The 24,978-nt window shown below is 43.0% G+C and overlaps 2 long non-coding RNA genes across 2 annotated transcripts in view; one reads left to right on the forward strand and one right to left on the reverse strand.

The window, feature by feature from the left end:
- Positions 1-586: 586 nt before the first annotated feature.
- On the reverse strand, positions 587-13,336 carry LOC143793851 (uncharacterized). Its single transcript, XR_013220297.1, has 3 exons — positions 13,304-13,336; positions 12,949-13,004; positions 587-618 (listed from the first exon to the last, which is right to left on the reverse strand). It is a non-coding gene; the product is annotated as an uncharacterized LOC143793851 (long non-coding RNA).
- Positions 13,337-13,736: 400 nt separating this feature from the next.
- The window catches only part of LOC143793850 (uncharacterized), a 118,428-nt gene continuing 107,186 nt past the window's right edge, over positions 13,737-24,978 (forward strand). The window contains exons 1-2 of the long non-coding RNA XR_013220296.1: positions 13,737-13,916; positions 14,027-14,114. This is a non-coding gene — a long non-coding RNA (uncharacterized LOC143793850). The remainder of the gene's footprint in view (positions 13,917-14,026; positions 14,115-24,978) is intronic.

Consider the following 24,978-nt stretch of genomic DNA (forward strand, 5'->3'; position numbering starts at 1 on the left):
GGACCCCTGCCGGCATCGCCCCAATAACTGGGAGGTTAAATCTGACGGGGAAATAAATATAATTTCCTCCCACCAGGGTGGCTCTAAGTTCCATCACCAAGCATGTTCAGGATGCTATTAACCTGCACATTAACCCTATATCTGAAGGATAATAGTGTTTTTTCAAATGACAGATTCTCTTTCAAGCTTTAGCTAAAATTGTGGATACAAATATATTTTTCTAATAATTTCATAACATTCATAATTGTTATACCATCTATTATGCATGATATTATATATTATATTGCATTGATAGGTGAGCCACTGACAAGAGCTTTATTGTGCTGTAGCTAGATAATAATAAAAATAAGAATTTATTTTTCCATATAAATAATTTACAAGATTCAACTTTGAATCGATAGACACAGGGAATGATAGAAGTAAAAATAAAAAAAATACATTCAAGAATTGAAAGCCCTTACATCACAGCTCTTACTGCAGTGCTGGACCCACGCTGAGGCGTACGCTCGTACATTACATGTCTGAAGAACTATTGCCGTCACTGAGACTCTCAGTTAGATCATCTTGAGGATAAAGGGTGAGTCATCCTGGATTCCAGCCAGAAAGCCTCACTTACATCTGAAACAATAGAGTATCATCCTTTAAGGTATGAAAACACAGCTGACGTCTTTTTGTTTCGTCCAGTCTTCATCTTTAGTCTGGACATATTGCAAATGAGAATATTCCTAGATTTATGGATTGTGAGCAAGGGAACAAAGACCAGCAGACTCTCTAATGCTATGGGAATGATCTCAATTACGTTACAAATCTGATTACAGAAATACATCTACTTAGTGATGTGCAGCATGATCCATCAGAGCAGATTATTTTGATCAGGGACCCAGTAATGCTCATGTGAGCCAAGAGCAAGCGTCTCATTATATGATATACAGTATTACATTAGATCACATGTTAAATTAGTCAGATCTGTAATTTGTATAATAGCTACAGAATAACAATCAAATAATAAATGTCTTGAAAGGAATCTGTCAGCAGGTTTTGCTACCTCATCAGAGAGCAGCATGATGTAGACAAAGAGACCCTGATTCCAACGATGTGTCACTTATTTTACTGGGTGCAGCAGTTGTGACACAATCAGAGTTTTTAGATGTAACAATGCAGCAGAGCTGAGAAAGCTATCCCCGCCCCCACCAGGCTCTGTATGTATATTGTCTATAGACAGTGAGGTGCTAGTCACAGGAGAGGGCGGAGTCGGACTAGTGCAGTCCATGCAATTACAATGGTATAAAACCTTCACTATAAGTACACCCTCACAAGTACAAGTCTCAGCCTCTATCTCCCGCTGTCTTCGGGTTACATAGCAAACACCTGCTGACAAATTCCTTTTAAGGTCTTTTGCGACTTTGTAATTCAGAAAAGGGTAGCTGATGGTAGTGAGTTTATAGGAAGACAACAAAGTTGCATAGAAGAAGATGGGAAGAGAAAAGACTAATGGGGTCATAAAATAATGAATAAAAAGTATCAAAAAAATGCATTTGTGGCCAACCTAAGTGACAGTAGTTGTCTGACCATGACCACTTCTGTTTATATGCCCCATTGGGTTATAGGAGTTGGTCTCTCTCAGAATATATGGATCCTTGAAGTTTTTTCACCTGAATTGGACGCTGTCTCTTTCTTCTATTGAATTTTTTTCAAGTGGCCTCCTAGGGACTTTTTGACAGTGCGTCCTTTTCATCCCTATATGAGTGTCCAATATTGGAGTGTGCGAGCCAACTTTATTTTTATCAATCATTGCATGTCTCACACTGGTAACTCCCCCATTTATCTAACATAAGTTCCGGAGACAGATTCTCAGGGTGATCTATGTCCGGATCATAGTTCTTAACAGCTTATTTACATATTAAGAAAAACGTAGATTACTCTGAAATAAGACATTGGATCGCAGATATAAAGGTATTATTTTATTGACCTTCCTATGACCTACATGCCCATAATGATGGCTTAGGAGGGTTGATCCTACTGACAGCTTCCCTTTAAGTATTGCGAAATGTTTAGTTTACATAGTGGCATTATTTGTCCTTTTCTTCCATTTGTCTTTTCACAGAAACATTTTTTTTTTGTTTTCTTACCATTCATGTCTTCAGTTTCAGAAAGCTTTCAACCTGTCCAGGTGAGACGTCAGAAGTTTTAATTGTTGAGGATCTAGGTGCTGAGATGTCTACCAATTGCTGAAATTATCAAGCACTGTACCCATTTAACTTGTGTGTACCTCTATTTGGTTTGAGCAAGTACAGTCTCAGGCCTCATTCACTCTTCTGTATTTAATCACGTGCATGATAAAACGGTAGCGGTGTCATTAGTTTGGGGCATCAGTATGTCCATTTTTATCATCAGTGTGCCAGTGTTTTTCTGGTATGGATAAAAAAATAAATAAATGACAAAGCTTCTCCTATCCTTTGCAATGTTAAGGAACAGCACACGGATTGTACATTGATGCCATCCGTGTGCTGTACGTGTTTTTAACAGATGCATAGTGGTGCATTGGCACTTGTCATACGTGATGCTGGAAAAAAATGGACTTGTTTCCATGTCTTTTGCATGGACACGAGGTCCTTGAAAAACATGGACATGTGAAGAGCAGCATAGAATATAATAGGTTTGTATTGTATCCGTGAAAAAAATGTACAAAGTACATGCAACACAGACGTCTGAATGAGACCAAATGATAAGTCTAGAAAATGTCTATAAGGAAGAGAGCCAAGTAAAGCCAAACAGCCAAGGGGAACAGACTTCACCTGAGTGCTTTTGCTGCTTCATTTATACAATTTGTTAGGGTCTCTAGACTTGCACCCCATTTTTTGAATCTTCTTAAATGTCAACATGATGTGAAAAGTTTTCCTCGAACTGGGTGAATGCCTTAAAATATGGGGTATTGCAGGGTACACAAACTATGATATCATGATCAAATTTTAAAAATTATATTTAACCCCTTCACCCTGAAACCTATTTTCAATTTAGAAAATTTAGCAATTTGCATGTCCTTAAATCAGAGAGTTATGTCACACAACGTAGGTCAATAACATTTCACACATGTCTGCTATACATCAGAACAATTTTTGAAACTTTTTTTTTAGTTAGGAAGTTATAAGGTTTAAAAGTTGACCAGCAATTTCTCATATATGAAGTGACTTTGAGGGGCCTATATGGCAGAAAAAAAACAAAAGTGACACCATTTTAAACTGCATTCCTCAAAGTGTTCAGAACCACATTCAAGAAGTTTATTAATCCTTCAGGTGCTTCACATGAATTAATGGAATGTGGAAGAAAGAATGAACATTTAATTTTTGTCACAAAAATTTTACTTCACAACCAATTTTTTTGTCGCAAGGGTAACAAGAAAAAATGTACCCAATATGTGTTGTGCAATATCTCCTGAGTGCACAGATACCCGATATGTGGGGGAAAACCACTGTTTGGGTATATGGCAGAGCTCGGAAGGGAAGGAGCGCAGTTTTATTTTTTGAATGTAAAATGTGTTGGAATTAACGGATACCATGTCACGTTTGGAGAGCCCCTGATGTGACTAAACAGTGGAAACCACTCTTAAGCGACACCATTTTGGAAACTAGACCCCTCAGGGAATTTATCTAGATGTGTGGTGACCACCATGAACCCCCTGGTGCTTCACAAAAGTTTATAAGGTTGAGCCATGAAAATAAAAAATTACATTTTACCCACAAAAAAGTTCTTTTAGCCCCAAGTTTTTTATTTTCACAAGGGTAACAGGAGAAAATGCAGCATAAAATTGGTTGTGCAATTTCTCCCAAGTAAGCCGATACCCAAAATATGGAGGAAAACTACTATTTATGCGTACAGCAGGGCTCGGAATGGAAGGAGCTCCAAAATTTGCTGGAATCATTAGCGGATGCTATAACGCTTTTGGAGAGCCCCTCATGTGCCTAAACAGTAGAAATCTCCCACAAATGACCCCATTTTAGAAATCCCTCAAGGAACTTATTTAGATGTGTGGTGAGTACCTTGAACCTCCAGGTGCTTCATAGAAGTTTATAATGTTGAGCGCTGAAAATTAAAAAAAATCACATCTTCCTCACTAAATGTTTTTTAGCCTCAAATTTTTTATTTTCAAAATGGTAACAGGAAAAAATAGACCTGAAAATGTGTTGTGCAATTACTCCTGAGTACGCAGATACCCCATATTTTTTGGGGAAATTTTTCTAAAGCTGGGAAATTTGCATCAGCTGGCCTTTCTTAACAATGATATTGAACAATCCATAACCCTAACAGGCTAATTAAGGTCTTAAACCTGGCTCAAAGTTATCTGAGCACACAAAACGTTTGTATTGACCCATTTTCTCTTGTAATTTTTATAATGTAAAAAATTACAATATATATATATATACAGTGTATATATATATATATATATATATATATATATATATATATATATATATATAAAGGAAAAGTGTCATCTTTAACTTTAGCCCTTTTTGCTTAACTGTTCACAATAACAGGAATTTTTACCAGGCGTGCCCAAACTTTTAGATGCCACAGTAACTTCAAGGAGCTGGAGCAGTTTTACCTTGAGGAATGGGCAAAAAACACAGTGGTAAGATGTGGACAGCTCAGGGAGACTTACCCAAAGTGACTTGCAGTTGTAATTGTCACAAAAAGAGGCTCTATAAAGTACTGACTTTGGGAATAGTTATGCACACTGAAGTTTTCAGTTATGTTGTCTTATTTGTTGTTTGCTTCACAATAAAAAGAAGAACAGTAAATTCCAGGTTGTGAGGCTTTATTATTAAATGAAGCCCATCCCAGTTCACTTGAGTGACAGGTCCCTCCCTACATGCATATAGGGACCCTCCTTATGGTCTAGTCTCCAGAGCAGCATGTTCCCCGGACAGCTTTTTGCAATACATAGATGCCTGAAATAACAGAACAAGTGTCTGATTCATGATGGCCATTGTTCAGGCCACAGTAATCAGCTGTCTGGTTCCCCTTAGGGTATGTGCACACGTTCAGGTTACGTCAGGATTTCTTGCAGAAATTTCCTGACAAAACCAGACATTTCTGCCAGAAATCCGCATACGTTTTTTTTTGCATTTTTCATGCCTTTTTTATGCGTTTTTTGCGTGTTTTATATGCGTTTTGAGGCTTTTTTTGCGTTTTTTCCCAATGCATAGAATAGCGGGAAAAACGCGAAAAAACCGCAAAATTAATGAACATGCTGTTACGGCTAGCGGAACGCACCGAATAAATAGAGGTGTTTTTATTGATATTGGTGCGTTCGCAGCCCGGGGTCCACCGTGCAGGAGTACCTGCTGCTAGCAACGGCAGCACGATATGGCGGTATGGACTAACTCAGTTACTTCACCGAGTAGTCGAGAAAGAAAAGCACTGTGCCCTGTTAGGCTTCACAGAGGCACAGGCTAACTGCCCACACAGAGAGCAGTCAGTGGTCACGCATGCACACAAAATTCCTCGCCGGAGGTGCCAGCATTCTATTGGCTTATTTCAGCCGGGTCCCTGAGCACATGCTCTCGTGACCACACTGGCGCAAAGCACTTAACAAACAACAATACAAGCGCATGGCCGTGCGGTCATGCGAACCTTAAATAGCTGCAGCATGTACAGGACCTTCCTAGAAGGACCAATGAGAAGCTACACCAGAGCTTGAGCACCTACAGGACCTTCCTGAAGGAGCCAATGACCTTAGCTGCAGTATCAGATCATGTGACCCTCGATCTCCACTGAGAGATCTCACTCTGGGCATGCTCAGAACAAGCAAAGCAGGACTTAGACCCAGAAGCGTCTGCTCGCCGCTGCCCAGCACCGACTTCAATGGCAGAAGCAGGAAAGGCAGCAGTAACTCTTAGCACAGAGTCAGACTGAGCGAGACTCTGGGACCGACGTCTCCGCTGAGCAGGCTCCACTGTGGCAGAAGAAGAATGGGAGACCTGTGCAGAGGAGGGAACTCGACCCCTAACATGACCCCCCCTCCTAGGGCCCCCCCTCCTTGGGCCTCGCTACGTTCGAAGGCAGCAATGAGCTGCGGAGCCCAAATGCGCTCAGCAGGCTCCCAGGACCTATCCTCAGGACTGTAACCCTTCCAGTCCACCAAATAAATTTTTTTGCCACGAACCACCTTGTACCCCAAAATAGCGTTTACCTCGTAATCGTCCGTAGACGAACCCGATGTCCCGGCAGATGACTCAGAAAACCAGGATATGTATACGGGCTTAAGGAGGGACACATGAAAGGTGTCGGTGATACCTAGGCGTGGAGGAAGAGCTAGAAGGTAGACCACAGGATTAACATGTTTGAGGACCTTGAAGGGACCCAAGTAGAGAGGAGCAAACTTATTGGACTCAACACGCAGCCTGATGTTACGAGCGGAGAGCCACACTATATCGCCAGGAGCAAAGGTCGGAGCGGGGCGCCAATGTGCATCGGCGGAAGACCTCATTCTCTCCTTGGAGGCCCGAATGGCATCCTGAGTGCGGTCCCAAATGTCCCGTGCCTCCACAGCCCAGTCTGCCACCCTGGAGTCGGCGGAAGACACGGGAATGGGCACAGGTACCCGCGGATGCTGACCATAATTAAGGAGGAATGGCGTCTGTCCAGTGGAGTCGGCTACAGCGTTGTTCAGTGCAAACTCTGCCCATGATAGCAAGGATGCCCAGTCATCCTGCCTGGCTGAGACAAAATGTCGCAGATATGTGACCAAGGTCTGGTTGGCCCTCTCTACCAACCCATTAGTCTCGGGATGATAAGCAGAAGAGAGATTTAACTCAATACTGAGAAGATGACAACGCTCTCTCCAGAACCGAGACGCAAACTGGGGACCCCGGTCACTGACAATTTTGACTGGCATACCATGTAGGCGGAAGATGTGTTTAATAAACAACGCTGCCAAGGCCCATGCAGAAGGTAGCCGTGGAAGCGGCACCAAGTGCACCATTTTAGAAAAATGATCGGTGATAACCCAAATGACGGTACAGCCACGAGACTTAGGCAAACCCACCACAAAGTCCATCCCGACCATCTCCCAGGGCCTATCTGCCACCGGCAGAGGATATAATAATCCAGCTGGCCGTTGTCGAGGAGACTTATTTTTGGCACAGGAGACACACGCCCGAACATAGTCTGCGACATCACGAGCCATATGCGGCCACCAGTAAGTCCTCGCCAGTAACTCAGATTTCCTTTTGGAACCAAAATGTCCACCCACCCTGGACGAGTGTGCCCAAGAGAGAACCTCCGGTCACAAACCGGATGGTACAAAAGTCTTGCCCGGAGGCACAGACTCTAGCAAAACCGGGGCCACAGTTCTCAGGCTCTCGGTGGGGACAATAAGCCGAGGCTCCTCTTCCTCCTCCACAGATGACACAACGGAGCGAGAGAGAGCGTCGGCACGAATGTTCTTCTCCCCAGAAAGGAAATGGAGGGTGAAATGAAACCGGGAGAAGAACAAGGACCATCTGGCCTGGCGAGAATTTAACTGCTGGGCTGTCTGCAGGTACACCAAATTTTTGTGATCTGTGTAGACTTGGAAGGGAAAACGAGCTCCCTCCAAGAGATGTCTCCACTCCGAGAACGCCAACTTCATGGCTAGCAACTCCCTTTCCCCGATGGAATAATTCCCCTCTGCTGGTGAGAAGGTCTTAGAAAAGAAGAAGCAAGGATGCTTCCGACCTTGAGCATCCTTTTGGAAGAGGACTGCTCCAGCACCAACAGATGAGGCATCCACCTCCATGATAAATGGCCTATCTACATCGGGGTGATGTAGGATGGGAGAGCTAGCGAAGTGAGACTTTATGGAGTTAAAGGCCTTGGAGACCTCCACAGACCACAATTTGGGATTTGCTCCCTTCTTGGTGAGGGCAACCAAGGGAGCTACCAAAGTCGAGAAGTGCGGAATAAGCTGACGATAATGATTTATGAACCCCACAAAGCGCTGCACCGCTTTAAGAGAATGGTGTTCCTGCCAGTCCATCACAGCCTGTAGTTTGGCAGGATCCATGGCCAATCCCTGGGCGGAGATGATATAGCCCAGGAAAGGTAAGGACTCCTGCTCAAACACACACTTCTCCAACTTGGCATAGAGGAAGTTTGCCCGTAGGAGGTCGAAGACTTTGCAAACATCTCTCCGGTGGAAATCAATATCTAGAGAGTAGATGAGAATATCGTCCAGATAGACTACGACCGAGGTGGTGAGCATATCCCGGAAGATGTCGTTCACAAAGTCTTGGAAAACGGCTGGGGCATTACAGAGCCCGAAGGTCATCACCAGATATTCATAGTGCCCATCCCTGGTGTTAAAAGCCGTCTTCCATTCGTCCCCCTCACGGATGCAAATCAGGTTGTAAGCACCCCGCAGATCTAGTTTATTAAACACCCTTGCTCCCCGAAGCCTATCGAAGAGCTCAGATATCAAGGGCAAAGGGTACTTATTCTTAATGGTGATGGCGTTAAGACCCCTGTAGTCTATGCATGGATGCAGTTCCCCATTCTTCTTCTGCACGAAGAAGAACCCAGCCCCAGCAGGTGACACTGACTTCCTGATGAACCCTCTTGCCAGATTCTCTTGAATGTACTGAGACATTGCCTCCGTCTCCGGGAGAGATAATGGATAAACTCGACCCCGAGGAGGCTCAGCACCAGGCAAGAGATCAATAGGACAGTCATAGGGGCGATGGGGCGGAAGGGTCTCCGCCTCCTTTTTGGAGAACACGTCCGCATAAGACCAATACTGCTTGGGGAGGGAGGATAGATCTGCAGGTACCTCTGTAGTAGCAACCTGAACGCACTCTCTCTGACACCTACCCCCACAAGATTCACCCCATCCCAAAATTCTGCCTGAGGACCACTCGATATGAGGAGAGTGGTACCGTAACCAAGGTATCCCCAACAGGACCTCATCAATTCCCTCAGGAATGACGAGCAGAGATATAATCTCCTGATGGGATGGCGACATGGACAGAGTAAAAGGGATGGTCTGGTGTGTTATCTGTGAGGGCAGTGTCGACCCATTCACCACTCGTACCGTCACTGGTTGAGCAAGCATAACCAGGGGTATTGCGTGACGTTGGGCGAAGGCAGAAGACATAAAATTGCCCTCTGCCCCAGAATCCACGCAGAGCTCTACCGAGTGGGAGGATGAGCCAATAATAATTGTCCCCCTAAAGGACAATTCGGAGGCAAACGTCGCCGTGTCTAGTGTACCTCCACCTACTACCACTAGACGCTGACGTTTCCTCGACCGCTGAGAACATCTGGTGGCAAGATGTCCTGACTGCTGGCAAACATGACAAACCTGGAGTGCACGAGCAGTCCGGGACTTAGAACCCGCTCGTGACACTTCCATGGCCTCATGTGACTCAGGTACCATGACCGGAGATTCGAGAGGTTTGGCGAAGGTGGGAGCCAGCCGAAACCTCTGCCTACACTGGGCTCGCTCTAACCTCCACTCGTTAAAATGGAGGTCAATTCGAGTAGAGACCGATATTAACTCCTCCAGTGTGGCAGGAATCTTAATGTGATCAGCCAGGCCCCTCCAAAATATGGGGATAAGGGCTTTATCCGACCACTCCAGCTCAGAAGCCAGAGTCCGAAATCAGATGGCAAAATGGCTGACCATGGACTCTGTTGTGAACTCTGTTTTCAGGCTCCCTCTTGTGGTCACAGGTGGTATTGTGTGACTTTTGTTTTGGGCTCCCCCTGGTGGCTTTGTTTGTTATCCTGCGGGTCTGTGGCTGATCAGCTGCCTCGTTATTCACTTGGGAGTTTCCTATTTAGCTCTGTTCCACTTCCACTTGTTGCCGGCTGTCAATGTACTCAGTGCTATTCTGATTACTCCTGATTATCTTCGGTTTCAGTCTCTTCAGGAGAAGCTAAGTTCTGTTTAATTATTTTTTGCTCATCAGTCTGCAATATGATTTCTGTGTATGATGAGTTTAGTCCAGCTTGCTAATATGTGATTTCTTCTGCTGGTTTGCTCTGGGGTACAGAGTTGCTTCCCCTGCACCGTTAGTTGGTACGGGGGCTCGAGCGATCTCTGCGTGGATATTTTGAATAGGGTTTTTAATTGACCGCACAGTTCCCTTTCTATTTTCTGCTTTCTAGTGTTAGCGGGCCTCATTTGCTAAATCTAATTTCATCTCTGCGTTTGTGCTTTCCCCTTGACTCGCCGTTAATATTTGTGGGGGGCTATTCTATATCTTTGGGGTCATTTCACTGAGGCAAGTGAGGACTTTTGTTCCCTCTAGGAATAGTCAGTTTCCCAGGCCGTGAAGAGATGTCTAGGATTTTCAGGTAACGTTCCACGGCTGCCTATAGTTGTTTGCGGATAGGATCAGGTTGCGGTCAATTCAGTTACCACTTCCCAGAGTTTGTAGTCGGTTTAGTTACTTAGCCAGTCCTACTTGTGATCCTTGCCACTAGGATCATAACAGGACTCACCCTGAGTTAATGCCAGCAGTTGGAGCGCCGTGTCATGGGTGACTTGAGGTCCTAAAAAGACCTGTTTCAGAGTGCTCAGGAACCGCGGAGCACTCTGCACCACATGATCGACAAGCTCCCACAGCGGCGTAGCCCACTCCAACGCCCTGTCCGACAAGAGAGACGGAATAAATCCCACCTTAGCCCGCTCAGTAGGGAAACGTGCAGCCAGGAGCTTGAGATGAATAGAGCACTGACTCACGAAACTTCTACAAGATTTGCTGTCTCCAGAAAATTTTTCTGGCAGCGGGAGGCGAGATAATGTCAGAACAGGGGTGGCAGTGGACAAGGTAGCTGCAGCCACGCTAGCAGCCTGTACAGAAACTGCCGTAACATCCACAGCTGGGGTTGAGCTCTCAAGAGCCGCCAACCTACCCTCCAGCTGCTGGATATAAGTTTGCTGAATGTCCGCCATTTACTAGCCAGACCCTGGTGCTAGTATTATGTTACGGCTAGCGGAACGCACCGAATAAATAGAGATGTTTTTATTGATATTGGTGCGTTCGCAGCCCAGGGTCCACCATGCAGGAGTACCTGCTGCTAGCAACGGCGGCATGATATGGCGGTATGGACTAACTCAGTTACTTCACCGAGTAGTCGTGAAAGAAAAGCACTGTGCCCTGTTAGGCTACACAGAGGCACAGGCTAACTGCCCACACAGAGAGCAGTCAGTGGTCACGCATGCACACAAAACTCCTCGCCGGAGGTGCCAGCATTCTAGGGGCTTATTTCAGCCGGGTCCCTGAACACATTCAAACACAAACTCCTTGCCGGAGGTGCCAGCATTCTATTGGCTTATTTCAGCCGGGTCCCTGAACACATGCTCTCGTGACCACACTGGCGCAAAGCCCTTAACAAACAACAATACTAGCACATGGCCGTGCGGTCATGCGAACCTTAAATAGCTGCAGCACGTACAGGACCTTCCTAGAAGGACCAATGAGAAGCTACACCAGAGCTTGAGCACCTACAGGACCTTCCTGAAGGAGCCAATGATCTTAGCTGCAGTATCAGATCATGTGACCCTCGATCTCCACTGAGAGATCTTACTCTGGGCATGCTCAGAACGAGCAAAGCTGGACTTAGACCCAGAAGCGTCTGCTTGCCGCTGCCCTGCACCGACTTCAATGGCAGAAGCAGGAAAGGCAGCAGTAACTCTTAGCACAGAGTCAGATTGATCGAGACGCTGGGACCGACGTCTCCGCTGAGCAGGCTCCACTGCGGCAGGAGAAGAATGGGAGACCGCAGCGGCGATGGACCGAGATTCCCTCTGTGCAGAGGAGGGAACTCGACCCCTAACACACGCTGTTTTTTTTACCGCGATGCGTTTTTTTTGCGAAAAAAAAGCATCATGTGCACAAAAATTGCAAAATGCATTCTAAATGATAGGATGCATATGTCTGCATTTTTAATGCATTTTTTATAGCATTTTTATCTCGAAAAAACGCAAAAAAAGCGTGAAAAAACCTGAACGTGTGCACATACCCTTACATTTAATTTTGACCCTTTTTTTACGTCTTATGGAAAATGCTAAAATTCTCCAGTAGGTAGTTTTGTCAGGAAGGAACGTCGGAAGAACAAATAGTGTATCAGAGGTGTCAAACTGCATTCCTCGAGGGCCGCCAACAGGTCATGTTTTCAGGATTTCCTTGTATTGCACAGGTGATAATTTAATCACCTGCACAGAATGATTCCAGCACCTTGTGGAATGCTAAGGAAATCCTGAAAACATGACCTGTTGGCGGCCCTCGAGGAATGCAGTTTCACACCTCTGGTGTACATCCTAGTAATGTCTACTAAATCACAGAGCAGATGGAATTGTATTCCTGTACTCATAGTAGTCGCTTTTAGAGAACACATTCTGATAATGTTCTAATTGGGAATGTTCTCTTTTTATACTAATATAGCTGTATAAAGAGAACAGCATTCCTCCTAGTTCCTGCATGATATTCCACATCATATTCTGAAGCACTGACAATATTTCTGAGTGTATAAAATTGTTTTGGTGCTTTTGTTCTTTACGGCTCTCCACTTCAATCTTATGCTATAAAAGACTCTTAAGCATATTTACCATTTCACGTTTATCTGGTACTGTAGATATTAACCAATTCTATAGTATACAATTCTTTGCTGTTAATAGCAAATGTTTATTAGCTCCTATTCGAATGGACACAATTAGAAACTGAGATGCTTTTATTGGGCCAACATTGTCTTCTCAGTTCTCAGGAGAACTGTGTGGTCAGCAGTAATTCTTTTTGTAAGTCTGAATGGCCTTATGTGTGGGGCAATTAAAGAACTATTAATGATAATTCTGACTGTGCAATAGATTAACATTAATTCAAAATTAGAAGGATCTTGTCATGTCCAGAAGTGCTATCTATCTGCAGATGTCGGGTTAGTGTGCCGGAAAGAGAGTTGAAATCTTACCTTTATGCTGATTTTAGTGGTGGATTCCAGATGTTACCTTTTGTGTCTATGAAGCTCTATAAGAGAAAAATAGATCTCCAGTTTCTATAAAGATTTATTAAAAATTAATCAGAACATGATGCTAAAAAATGAAAATACACTCTAAACTGCAGAATGCCACAGGAAAAAACCAAGCAGATTTTTTTTTCTCTTATCGGCTTTTTTACGGCATAGAAAACCAAAGTAATTGAACTATGGAAGCTTGGCATTGAGACTTCCTAATATACGTCAATTAATGAAATTACATATGACTTTTAAACTTGGTGAATTGTGCTCAGGGAACATAAGTAAGTAGTATGACTCCTTTCTCCTGTACCTCTAGACAACTCCCACACCTGCAACCAGATTTCCCAGTCTGAGGCGAAAACTAACCATTGCTCAAAGTCCACCCACATAGGACTTTACAATGTTTTGGTTCATGGTGTTCCCTTCCAAGATAACATATCACCTTGTGGCATTTGCTACTGTAAACAGTTGAGAACAGACTGTATCTCAGCTCCCTGATAGCACAATGCTCTATCTATCATATTGATAGAGTGTCTTTATTATGGGCAGAGCCAGAGATACATAAAAAATCATTCTGAAAATCATTCACTGCCTATAAACTATTCATTTTTATCCTTGAACTACTAAAAGAATAAATTGTTTCTTTTCATATATTTTCATACATGATATAACTCAAAGAAAACATTGTGCTATGCCTATTACATGGTCTAAGAAATGCTGTCCATGATGGGTGTATCATAAATCCCACCTTAATCTAGGAGTGGGGAACCTGCGGACAGACGGCAAGCCAATGTAATTTCCTCCGATTCCCGGGCAGATTCCCAGATACTGCAGTGTTTGGGCCGACAGCACCATTTTGCTGGACTTTTAATTCCTCCTTAAATTGTGAATAATGGAATTGTATCCATCGTAGTGCTACATTGGTAAGTATTGGAAAAAAAATGACTTTTGTAATCCTAAACAAATGTACTATGTAGAATGAAATATTTCTAAGCCATATGAATGCTTCTTAACAAGTGATTGATTTGTTTAGGTTGTAGAACCTCAAGCCTGTGGTAATTGGTCTCTATAAAAAGGCTGCCAATCACGTGAAGAATAAGAAAAAAATGCTTATTTGGCAGGTGAAATCATTTTTAGCCTGTTTAAAAATCATTGTTCTCGGCATCACATTGTCCTGTGTAAACAGATGATGTGCTGCCGAGAACAGTAATATTCTATGTTAATACGACCATTCTGTATGCATTGAAGTGCAGTCAACATGTCCAAATGACCACCAATAGGTTATTTAGAGATCATGGGTCAGCAAGTGTAAAGGTACCCTTAGGCCTCAAACCTGGTATCTGTACACACGATTCTGCAATGTACAGCACAAAGCATTGCCCTGGGTCTTTACATGTGCAGAGCTGACATCAGAATGTAATACGTTCTTTCATGTAGGTGAGAACAATGACAGGGCGTTTGCTAAATTCTGTGCTAATCACTGATTTGGACATGCTCATATTTTCACTCAGCAATGAACATGCCTCTGTGGTCTGCATTACTCACCTTACACACCTCTGTGTGCTTTGACACCTTATATATAATATACCAGAGTGTTAAAGGAGAATATTGTTCTCAGTCAGACACTCCACACCCAAAGTAGTGAGTTTTAATTTGCAACACTGTTGAAAGTAACAGAAGGATTAACCCCTTCACCCTGAAGCCTGTTTTCACCTTCCTGACCAGGCCAAATTTTACAATTCTGACCAAGGTCACTTTATGAGGTAACAACTCTGGAACGCTTCAACGTGCTCCAGTTATTCTGAGAATAATTTTTTTCCGGACATGTTGTTCCTTATGTTTGTGGTGGTAAATTTAGGCCGATAGTTTTTGTGTTTATTTGTGAAAATATCAGAAATTTGGATAAAATTTAGAAAATTGCAATTTTCAGACTTTGAATTTTTGTGCCCTTCAATTACAGTATTTGGTCAGCATTTTACATCAGTAATTGTTAACCAAAATCAGGAGTAGAACAATCAGAGGAACAGTATATTAGAAATATGTGCTATATCTCGTTTGCATAGTCCCCCACAAATTACTCCATTTTGAAAACTACACCCCTCAAGGAATTTATCTAGAGGTGTGGTGAACCTGCAGGTGCTTCACAAAATATAATAACACCGAGCCGTGAAAATAAAAAATTAACTTTTTCTCGCAAAAATGTTGCTTCAGCCTCTACTTGTTCATTTTCACAATGGTAAAAATGAGGGTAAAAGGGTAAAAAAAGAAAATAGACCATACAATTTGTTGTGCAATTTCTCCTGAGTACATGGATAACACATATATGGTGGAAAACTTATTTTGGGCACATGGCAGGGCTCAGAAGGAAAGGAATGCCAATTGAATTCTGGAGCTCAAATTTGGCTGGAATACATTGCTGATGCAATGTCCATTTGAAGAGCCCATGACATGCCAAAAAAGGAGAAACACCCACAAGTGACCATTTTGAAAACTACACCTCTCAAGGAAATCAACTAGGGGTATAGTGATCATTTTTAATCCTCAGATGATTCACAGAATTGTACAACATTGGAGCGGAGTCAATGGAAAATTACCCTTTTTTTCCACTAAAACGTTGCTTTTGCCCCAAGTTTTTCAATTTTCAAAAGGGATAATAGGAGAAAATGAGTGATACGCTATGTTATGCAGTTTCTACTGAGTACCTTAATACTCCAGTGCAAAGCGCAGAAGGGCCAAATTGGAATTCATGTTTTGCTGGAATGGTTTGGGGGGGTGCCGTGTCACATTGATATAGATGAAGAAAAAACTGGGAAAAGTGCAATAAGGTCTTATCTGATGACAATGGGGAGTCCAAAAAGAAGGATGGATTCATCTTGTTAGGTTGCTGAAAGGCAACACACAACGGGCATGTAACACAGCTGCTGCATAGATACCGGTCAGGAGGTAGACCAAAGTCATAGAAAAGAGGATAAAGGTATCACTCATTTTCTGATGATAACGCATCATCGATAAAATGAAGACATTTATTTACTCAGGTTTAACCCCTTTACCCCCTAGGGTGGTTTGCACATTAATGACCAGGCCAATTTTTACAATTCTGACCACTGTCACTTAATGGGGTTATAACTCTGAAACACTTCAACGGATCCCAGTGATTCAAGAGAATGTTTTTCATGACATATTGTACTTCATGATAGTGGTAAAATTTCTTTGGAATGACTTGCATTTATTTGTGAAAAAAAACCCTGAAATTTGGAGAAAATTTGGAAACTTTTTCAATTTTCAAACTTTGAATTTTCATGCCTTGAAATCACAGAGATATGTCACACAAAATGGTTAATAATAGACATTTCCCACATGTCTACTTTACATCAGCATAATTTTCGAACCAAAACTGTATAATTGCTGGGAAGTTATAAGGGTTAAAAGTTGACCTGCGATGTTTCATTTTTCCAACAAAATTTACAAAACCATTTTTTAGGGACCACATCACATTTGAAGTCACTTTGAGGGGTCTACATGATAGAAGATACCAAAAAGTAACACCATTTTAAAAACTGCACCTCTCAATGTGCTCAAAACCACAATCAAGAAGTTTATTAACCCTTCAGATGCTTCACAGGAATTTTTTGAAAATAAATAAATAAATAAATAACATTTAACTTTTTTCACAAAAATGTGACTTCAGATTCAATATTTTTATTTTGACAAGGGTAACAGGAAAAATTACCCCCAAAACTTGTTGTGTAATTTCTCCTGAGCATACCGAAACCCCATATGAGGGCGATAACCATTGTTTGCATGCATGGCAGAGCTCGGAAGGAAAGGAGTGCCATTTGACATTTTGAATGCAAAATTTGCTGGAACAATTGGCAGACACCATGTCACATTTGGAGACCCTTTGATGTGCCTAAATAGTGAAAATCCCCCACAAGTGACACCATTTTGGAAACTAGACCCCTCAAGGAGTGTAGTTAGATGTGTGGTGAGCATCTTGAATCCTCAGGTGCTTCACAGATGTTTATAACGTTGAGCTGTTAAAATAATAAAATCACTTTTTCCTCACAAAAATGTTATTTTAGCCCCAAATTTTGCATTTTCAGAAGGGTAACAGGAGAAATTGCACCATATAATTTGGAGTGTAATTTCTCCTGAGTACGCTGATACCCCGTATGAGGGAGAAAACCACTGTACGGGTGCATGGCAGGGCTCGAAAGGGAAGGAGCATAATTTGACTTTTTGAATGTAAAATTTCCTGGAATCATTAGCGGATGCCATGTCCCATTTGGAGAGCCCCTGATGTGCCAAAACAGTGGAAACCCCCCACAAGTGACCCCATTTTGGAAACTAGACCACTCAAGGAATGTATTTAGATGAATTTACATGCTTCACAGAAGTTTATTACATTGAGCCGTTAAAATAATAAAATCATATTTTCCTCACAAAAATGTTGTTTTAGCCCAGAGTTTTTAAGTTTTCTAAGGGATAATAGAATTTTTTTTACAACAAACTGAGGACCATTTTTTCCTGAGTGCGCCAATACCCTACATGTAATCAGGAAATATTTTTTGGGGTCCGGTGCTAAGCTCCGAAGGCAAGAAATGACAGATTACTGTTACAGTTTGCAGGTACCATGACCCACTGGGAGAGATAGGCTCAGGGCACATGGACGGATTATTACGTCTAATGTCAAAAAGGGGTTAAAAGTCAACGTGTTTCGAGGTCACGCAGGACCTCTTCATCAGGACAAAACCTGGTGAGACTGTAAGCAATAGCTGTTTTTTATGCTGTATTTTTTGAAAAAAACGGGCACACGACCTTTCAGAGTTCAACTGTGTCATAAGGATAAGCACGGCTGCGAGTCCACTTTGCACATTTCAATGTAAATAAAAAAATTAATTTACATTTTATTCATAAATGCAGGATCCAATGAAACAAATGAAAGATATAGTGAAAAAACATATAATCTAAGGTAATTGATAAAAATGCACCAACCACAAAATAAAATTTGAACTGATGACAGAACTGCATTTGTAAACTATGACGAACCTAAGATATTGTGCCACTGCAAAGTATTCAGACACAGTGACTGAATGAAGTGATTGTGGCTCCAGTTTAGACATTTCAATTTATAAAAAAGGTTCCCCTATAAACTTAATTTTTAGATATAAGCACTAATGAATAAATATAATAAATATGACATTCTAAAGTTATTAGTGAAAATAAATGAATCAATTAATATGATTTGAATTACTAAAAGAACTACACTTGCAGACTCTAAAGACCCGGGATATTGCTAAGAACCACTGCAATGTGTGCAAGCACAGTGCGTGAATAAAGGAACAGTCCTGCAGAGTGTAATAGATTACAACAGTGTGCAGAGTGAATAACCACTTGCATTTCATTCATAAAAATATACAGATTTATTAATAAGGAATTATGAGCATACAAATGTGTAAAAAATGAGCTAGATACATCTAATTAAAGGAATTATTACTGAAAAAATGGGATGCAAACTTCTAAAGAGCACTTGAGGCTGTGAAAGACTGGGAAAGTAATGTGAGACTCTGCAGTGTGCTGGGTCACAGAGCGTGAGTGAAGACAGAGTTCTGGGTGCTAGACTGAGTGACCAGGTGTCCGTTTTATCATGAGCAATGCCGAAAAAGGTGATGTCGATATTGAATACAGTTGTGCTCAAAAGTTTACATACCTCGGCAGACTTTTTGCTTTCTTGGCCTTTTTTCAGAGAATATGAATGATAACACCAAAACTTTTTCTCCACTCATGGCTAGTAGTTGAGTGAAGCCATTTATTGTCAAACTACTGTGTTTTCTCTTTTTAAATCATAACGACAACCCAAAACATTCAAATGACCCTGCTCAAAAGTTCACATACCCTGATGATTGTGACCTGATAACATGCACAGAAGTTGACACAAATGAGTTTGAATGGCTACGAAAGGTAACATCCTCATCTGTGACCTGTTTACTTGTAATCAGTGTGTGTGCATAAAAGCTGAGTGAGTTTCTGGGATCCAGACAGACTTTTGCATCTTTCGGCCAGCCACTGACGTTTCTGGACTGTGAGTCATGGGGAAAGCAAAAGAATTGTCAATGGATCTATGGAAAAAAAGGCAGTCGAACTGTATACAACAGGAATGGGATACAAAAAGATATCCAAGGAATTGATAATGCCAGTCAGCAGTGTTCAAATTGTGATTAGCAAATGGAAAATCAGGAGCTCTGTAAAAACAAAACCATGGTCAGGTAGACCAACAAAAATGTCATCCACAACTGCCATCAAAATTATTCAGGATGCAAAGAAAACCCCACAAATAACATCGGCTGAAATACAGGACTCGATGAAAACTAGTGGTGTGGCTGTTTCAAGATGCACAATAAGGAGGCAGTTGAAGAAAAATGGGCTGCATGGTCGAGTCCCAGAAGAAAGCCATTACTGCACAAATGCCACAAAGTATCTCGCCTTCAATACTTTTTGGCCTCAATCATAAAGGTTACATTTGGAGAGAGGTCAACAAGGCCTATGATGAAAGGAACACCTTTCCTACTGTAAAACATGGAGGTGGATTGCTGATGTTTTGGGGATGTGTGAGCTACAAAGGCACAGGAAACTTGGTCAAAGTTGAAGCAAAGATGAATGCAGCACGTTATCAGCAAACACTGGAGGTAAATTTGCATTCATCAGCAAGGAAGCTGTGCATGTAGGTACTTGCATGTTCCAACATGACAGCGATCCAAAACACAAGGCCAAGTCGACCTGTCATTGGCTACAGCAGAACAGAGTGAAGGTTCTGCAGTGGCCATCTCAGTCTCCTGACCTCAATATCATTGAGCCAGTCTGGGGAGATCTCAAGCAGGCAGTTCATGCTAGATGGCCCAGGAATTTACAGAAACTGGAGGCTTTTTGCCAAGAAGTGTGAGCAGCTTTACCATCTGATAAAATATAGAACATCATCCACAACTATAACAAAAGACTTCAAGCTGTCATTGATGTTAGAGGGGGCAATACATGGTATTCAGAAATGGTGTATGTGAACTTTTGATCAGGGTCATTTGTATGTTTTGGGTTGTCATTATGATTTAAAAAGAGAAAACACAGTAGTTTGACAATAAATGACTTCACCCAACCACTAACCATGAGTGGTGTTGTTATAATTCATATTCTCTGAAAAAGGCCAAGAAAGCAAAACTTTTGCTGGGGTATGTAAACTTTTTAGCATAACTGTAACTGGGATACCACATGAAGAACTGCAGGAATATGGTGTCAATGTAAGGAGGCCAACCTGAAGAGGAGGCAGAGGTTAGAGGAAAGGCCAAGGCGGAAAAAATCAAAAAGAGTTTCAACATCATATGTGGCTCAGACGGGACAAGGGGAGGAGAAAGAAAAGGAAGTAGGTGGTTAGACATGGCTCAAAGAACTGACAGGATCCTGTCATGAATCCCAATGGCTAGGGATAGCACAGGACAAGCAAAGTACAAATATATTACGGACGAGCTCTAGGGTGATGGAACCTGGGCTGACCGCTGCCCTACGCCTGACAAACGCAACTAGAGATAGCCAGGGAGCGTGCCTACGTTGGTTCTAGACGCCACGCACCAGCCTAAGAGCTAACTAGCACTGCAGAGAAAATAAAGACCTCACTTGCCTCCAGCGGAATGAACCCCAAAAGATATAGTTGCCCCCCACATGTATTGACGGTGAAATGAGAGGAAGGCACACACATAGAGATGATATATATAGTTTTAGCAAATTGAGGCCCGCTGTAAACTAGAAAGCAGAACGATACAAAAGGGGACTGAGCGGTCAGCAAAAAACCCTAATCAAAAAAACCATCCTGAGATTACAAGAACCCATGTGCCAACTCATGGCACATGGGGAGAACCTCAGTCCACTAGAGCTACCAGCTAGCATAGAGACATAATAAGCAAGCTGGACAAAAAAAACCAAACAACTGAAAATCAGCACTTAGCTTATCCTGAAAGATCTGGGAGCAGGTAGGCAGGAACCAAACAGAGCACATCTGAATACATTGATAGCCGGCAAGGGAAATGACAGAAAGGCCAGGTAAAATAGGAAACACCCAGCCACTGATGGACAGGTGGAAACCAAAGGCCGCAACCCACCAAAGTCACCCAGTACCAGCAGTAACCACCAGAGGGAGCCCACAAACAGAATCCACAACAGTACCCCCCCCTTGAGGAGGGGTCACCGAACCCTCACGAGAACCCCCAGGGCGATCAGGGTGAGCTCTATGGAAGGCGCGGACCAAATCAGTCGCATGAACATCGGAGGCGACCACCCAGGAATTATCCTCCTGACCATAACCCTTCCACTTAACCAAATACTGGAATTTGCGTCTGGAAACACGAGAATCCAAGATCTTCTCAACAACATACTCCAATTCTCCCTCCACCAGCACCGGAGCAGGAGGCTCAACCAAAGGAACAACGGGCACCTCATACCTCCGCAACAACGACCGATGGAACACATTATGAATAGCAAACGATGCTGGGAGATCCAAACGAAAAGATACAGGGTTAAGAATCTCCGAGATCCTATAAGGACCGATGAACCGAGGCTTGAACTTAGGAGAAGAGACCTTCATAGGGACAAAACGAGAAGACAACCACACCAAATCCCCAACAAGAAGTCGGGGACCCACGCGGCGACGGCGATTAGCAAACTGCTGAGTCTTCTCCTGAGATAACTTCAAATTGTCCACCACCTGATTCCAAATTTGATGTAGCCTGTCCACCACCACGTCCACTCCAGGACAATCCGAAGGCTCCACCTGACCAGAGGAAAAACGAGGATGAAACCCCGAATTACAAAAAAAAGGAGAGACCAACGTGGCCGAACTAGCCCGATTATTAAGAGCAAATTCGGCCAGTGGCAAAAAAGCAACCCAGTCATCTTGATCAGCAGAAACAAAACACCTCAAATAAGTTTCCAAGGTCTGATTAGTTCGCTCCATCTGGCCATTCGTCTGAGGATGGAATGCAGATGAGAAAGACAAATCAATGCCCATCTTGGCACAAAACGTCCGCCAAAATCTAGACACAAACTGGGATCCCCTGTCAGAAACGATATTCTCCGGAATCCCATGCAAACGAACCACGTTCTGAAAAAATAAAGGGACCAACTCAGAGGAGGAAGGCAACTTAGGCAAGGGCACCAAATGAACCATCTTAGAAAAGCGGTCACACACAACCCAGATAACGGACATTTTCTGTGAAACCGGGAGATCAGAAATAAAATCCATGGAAATGTGCGTCCAAGGCCTCTTCGGGATGGGCAAGGATAACAACAACCCACTGGCCCGAGAACAGCAAGGCTTAGCTCGAGCACACACTTCACAAGACTGCACAAAGGTACGCACATCCCTAGACAAGGAAGGCCACCAAAAAGACCTGGCCACCAAGTCTCTAGTACCAAATATTCCAGGATGACCAGCCAACACAGAAAAATGGACCTCGGAGATGACTCTACTGGTCCAATCATCCGGAACAAACAGTCTTTCTGGTGGACAACAATCCGGTTTATCCACCTGAAACTCCTGCAATGCACGTCGCAAGTCTGGGGATACGGCGGACAATATTACCCCATCCCTAAGGATACCAGTAGGCCCAGAGTCTCCAGGAGAGTCAGGCACAAAACTCCTGGAAAGAGCATCTGCCTTCACATTCTTTGAACCTGGCAGGTATGAAACCACGAAATTGAAACGAGAAAAAAACAACGACCAACGAGCCTGTCTAGGATTCAAACGCCTGGCAGACTCAAGGTAAATGAGATTCTTGTGATCAGTCAAGACCACCACACGATGTTTAGCACCCTCAAGCCAATGACGCCACTCCTCAAATGCCCACTTCATGGCCAAAAGCTCCCGATTACCCACATCATAATTGCGCTCGGCGGGCGAGAATTTTCTAGAGAAGAATGCACATGGCTTCATCACCGAGCCATTAGAACTTCTCTGTGACAAAACCGCCCCCGCTCCAATCTCAGAAGCATCAACCTCAACCTGAAAAGGAAGTGAAACATCTGGTTGACACAACACAGGAGCAGAAGAAAACCGGCGCTTAAGTTCCTGAAAGGCCTCCACGGCCGCAGGAGACCAATCAGCAACATCAGCACCCTTTTTAGTCAAATCAGTCAAAGGTTTAACAATACTGGAAAAATTAGCAATGAACCGACGATAAAAATTAGCAAACCCCAAGAACTTCTGAAGGCTCTTAACAGATGTAGGTTGTGTCCAGTCACAAATCGCCTGAACCTTGACGGGATCCATCTCAATAGTAGAAGGAGAAAAAATGTACCCCAAAAAAGAAATCTTCTGGACTCCGAAGAGACACTTTGAGCCCTTCACAAACAGAGAATTGGCCCGCAGAACCTTAAACACCTTCCTGACCTGTAGAACATGAGACTCCCAGTCATCAGAAAACACCAAAATATCATCCAAATACACAATCATAAACTTATCCAGATATTCACGGAAAATATTGTGCATAAAGGACTGAAAGACTGACGGAGCATTGGAGAGTCCAAAAGGCATTACCAAATACTCAAAATGGCCCTCAGGCGTATTAAATGCGGTTTTCCACTCATCACCCTGTTTTATCCGCACCAGATTATACGCACCGCGAAGATCTATCTTAGTGAACCACCTAGCCCCCTTAATGTGAGCAAACAAATCAGTCAATAATGGCAATGGATACTGATACTTGACTGTAATCTTATTCAGAAGGCGATAATCTATACAAGGCCTCAGGGAACCATCTTTTTTTGCCACAAAAAAAAAACCTGCTCCCAGAGGGGACAAAGATGGACGAATATGTCCCTTTTCCAAGGACTCCTTAATATAATTCCGCATAGCAGTATGCTCTGGCAGTGACAGATTAAATAAACAACCCTTAGGGAACTTACTGCCAGGAATCAATTCTATAGCACAGTCACAATCTCTATGCGGAGGGAGCGAATTGAGCTTAGGCTCCTCAAAAACATCCCTATAGTCAGACAAAAACGCAGGGATCTCAGAAGGAGTAGATGAAGCGATTGAAATCGGAGGTGCATCATCATGAACCCCCTGACATCCCCAGCTTAACACAGACATTGTTTTCCAGTCCAGGACAGGATTATGAGTTTGTAACCATGGCAGACCAAGCACTAGTACATCATGTAAATTATAAAGTACAAGGAAGCGAATCACCTCCTGATGAACGGGAGTCATGCGCATGGTCACTTGTGTCCAATACTGCGGTTTATTCATAGCCAATGGTGTAGAGTCAATTCCCTTCAGAGGAATAGGAACTTCCAGAGGTTCCAGACTAAAACCGCAGCGTTTAGCAAATGACCAATCCATAAGACTCAGGGCAGCGCCCGAATCCACATAGGCATCGACGGAAATGGAAGACAGTGAAAAAATCAGAGTCACAGACAAATTGAACTTAGGCTGCAGAGTACCAATGGCAAAAGATTTATCAACCCTTTTTGTACGTTTAGAGCATGCTGATATAACATGAGCTGAATCACCACAATAGAAACACAATCCATTTTTCCGCCTATAATTTTGCCGTTCACTTCTGGACTGAATTCTATCACATTGCATAGTCTCAGGTGCCTGTTCAGAAGACACCGCCAACTGGTGCACGGGTTTGCGCTCCCGTAAACGCCGATCAATCTGAATGGCCATAGCCATAGACTCATTCAGACCTGTAGGCGTAGGGAACCCCACCATAATATCCTTAATGGCCTCAGAAAGACCATTTCTGAAGTTTGCAGCCAGGGCGCACTCATTCCACTGAGTAAGCACCGACCATTTCCGAAACTTCTGACAATATATCTCCGCTTAATCATGCCCCTGAGAGAGGGCTAATAAAGCCTTTTCAGCCTGAATCTCCAGGTTAGGTTCTTCATAGAGCAATCCCAATGCCAGAAAAAACGCATCCACACTGAGCAATGCAGGAT

Source organism: Ranitomeya variabilis, chromosome 1, assembly GCF_051348905.1.
Source record: "Ranitomeya variabilis isolate aRanVar5 chromosome 1, aRanVar5.hap1, whole genome shotgun sequence".
Classification (NCBI taxonomy): Eukaryota; Metazoa; Chordata; class Amphibia; order Anura; family Dendrobatidae; genus Ranitomeya; species Ranitomeya variabilis.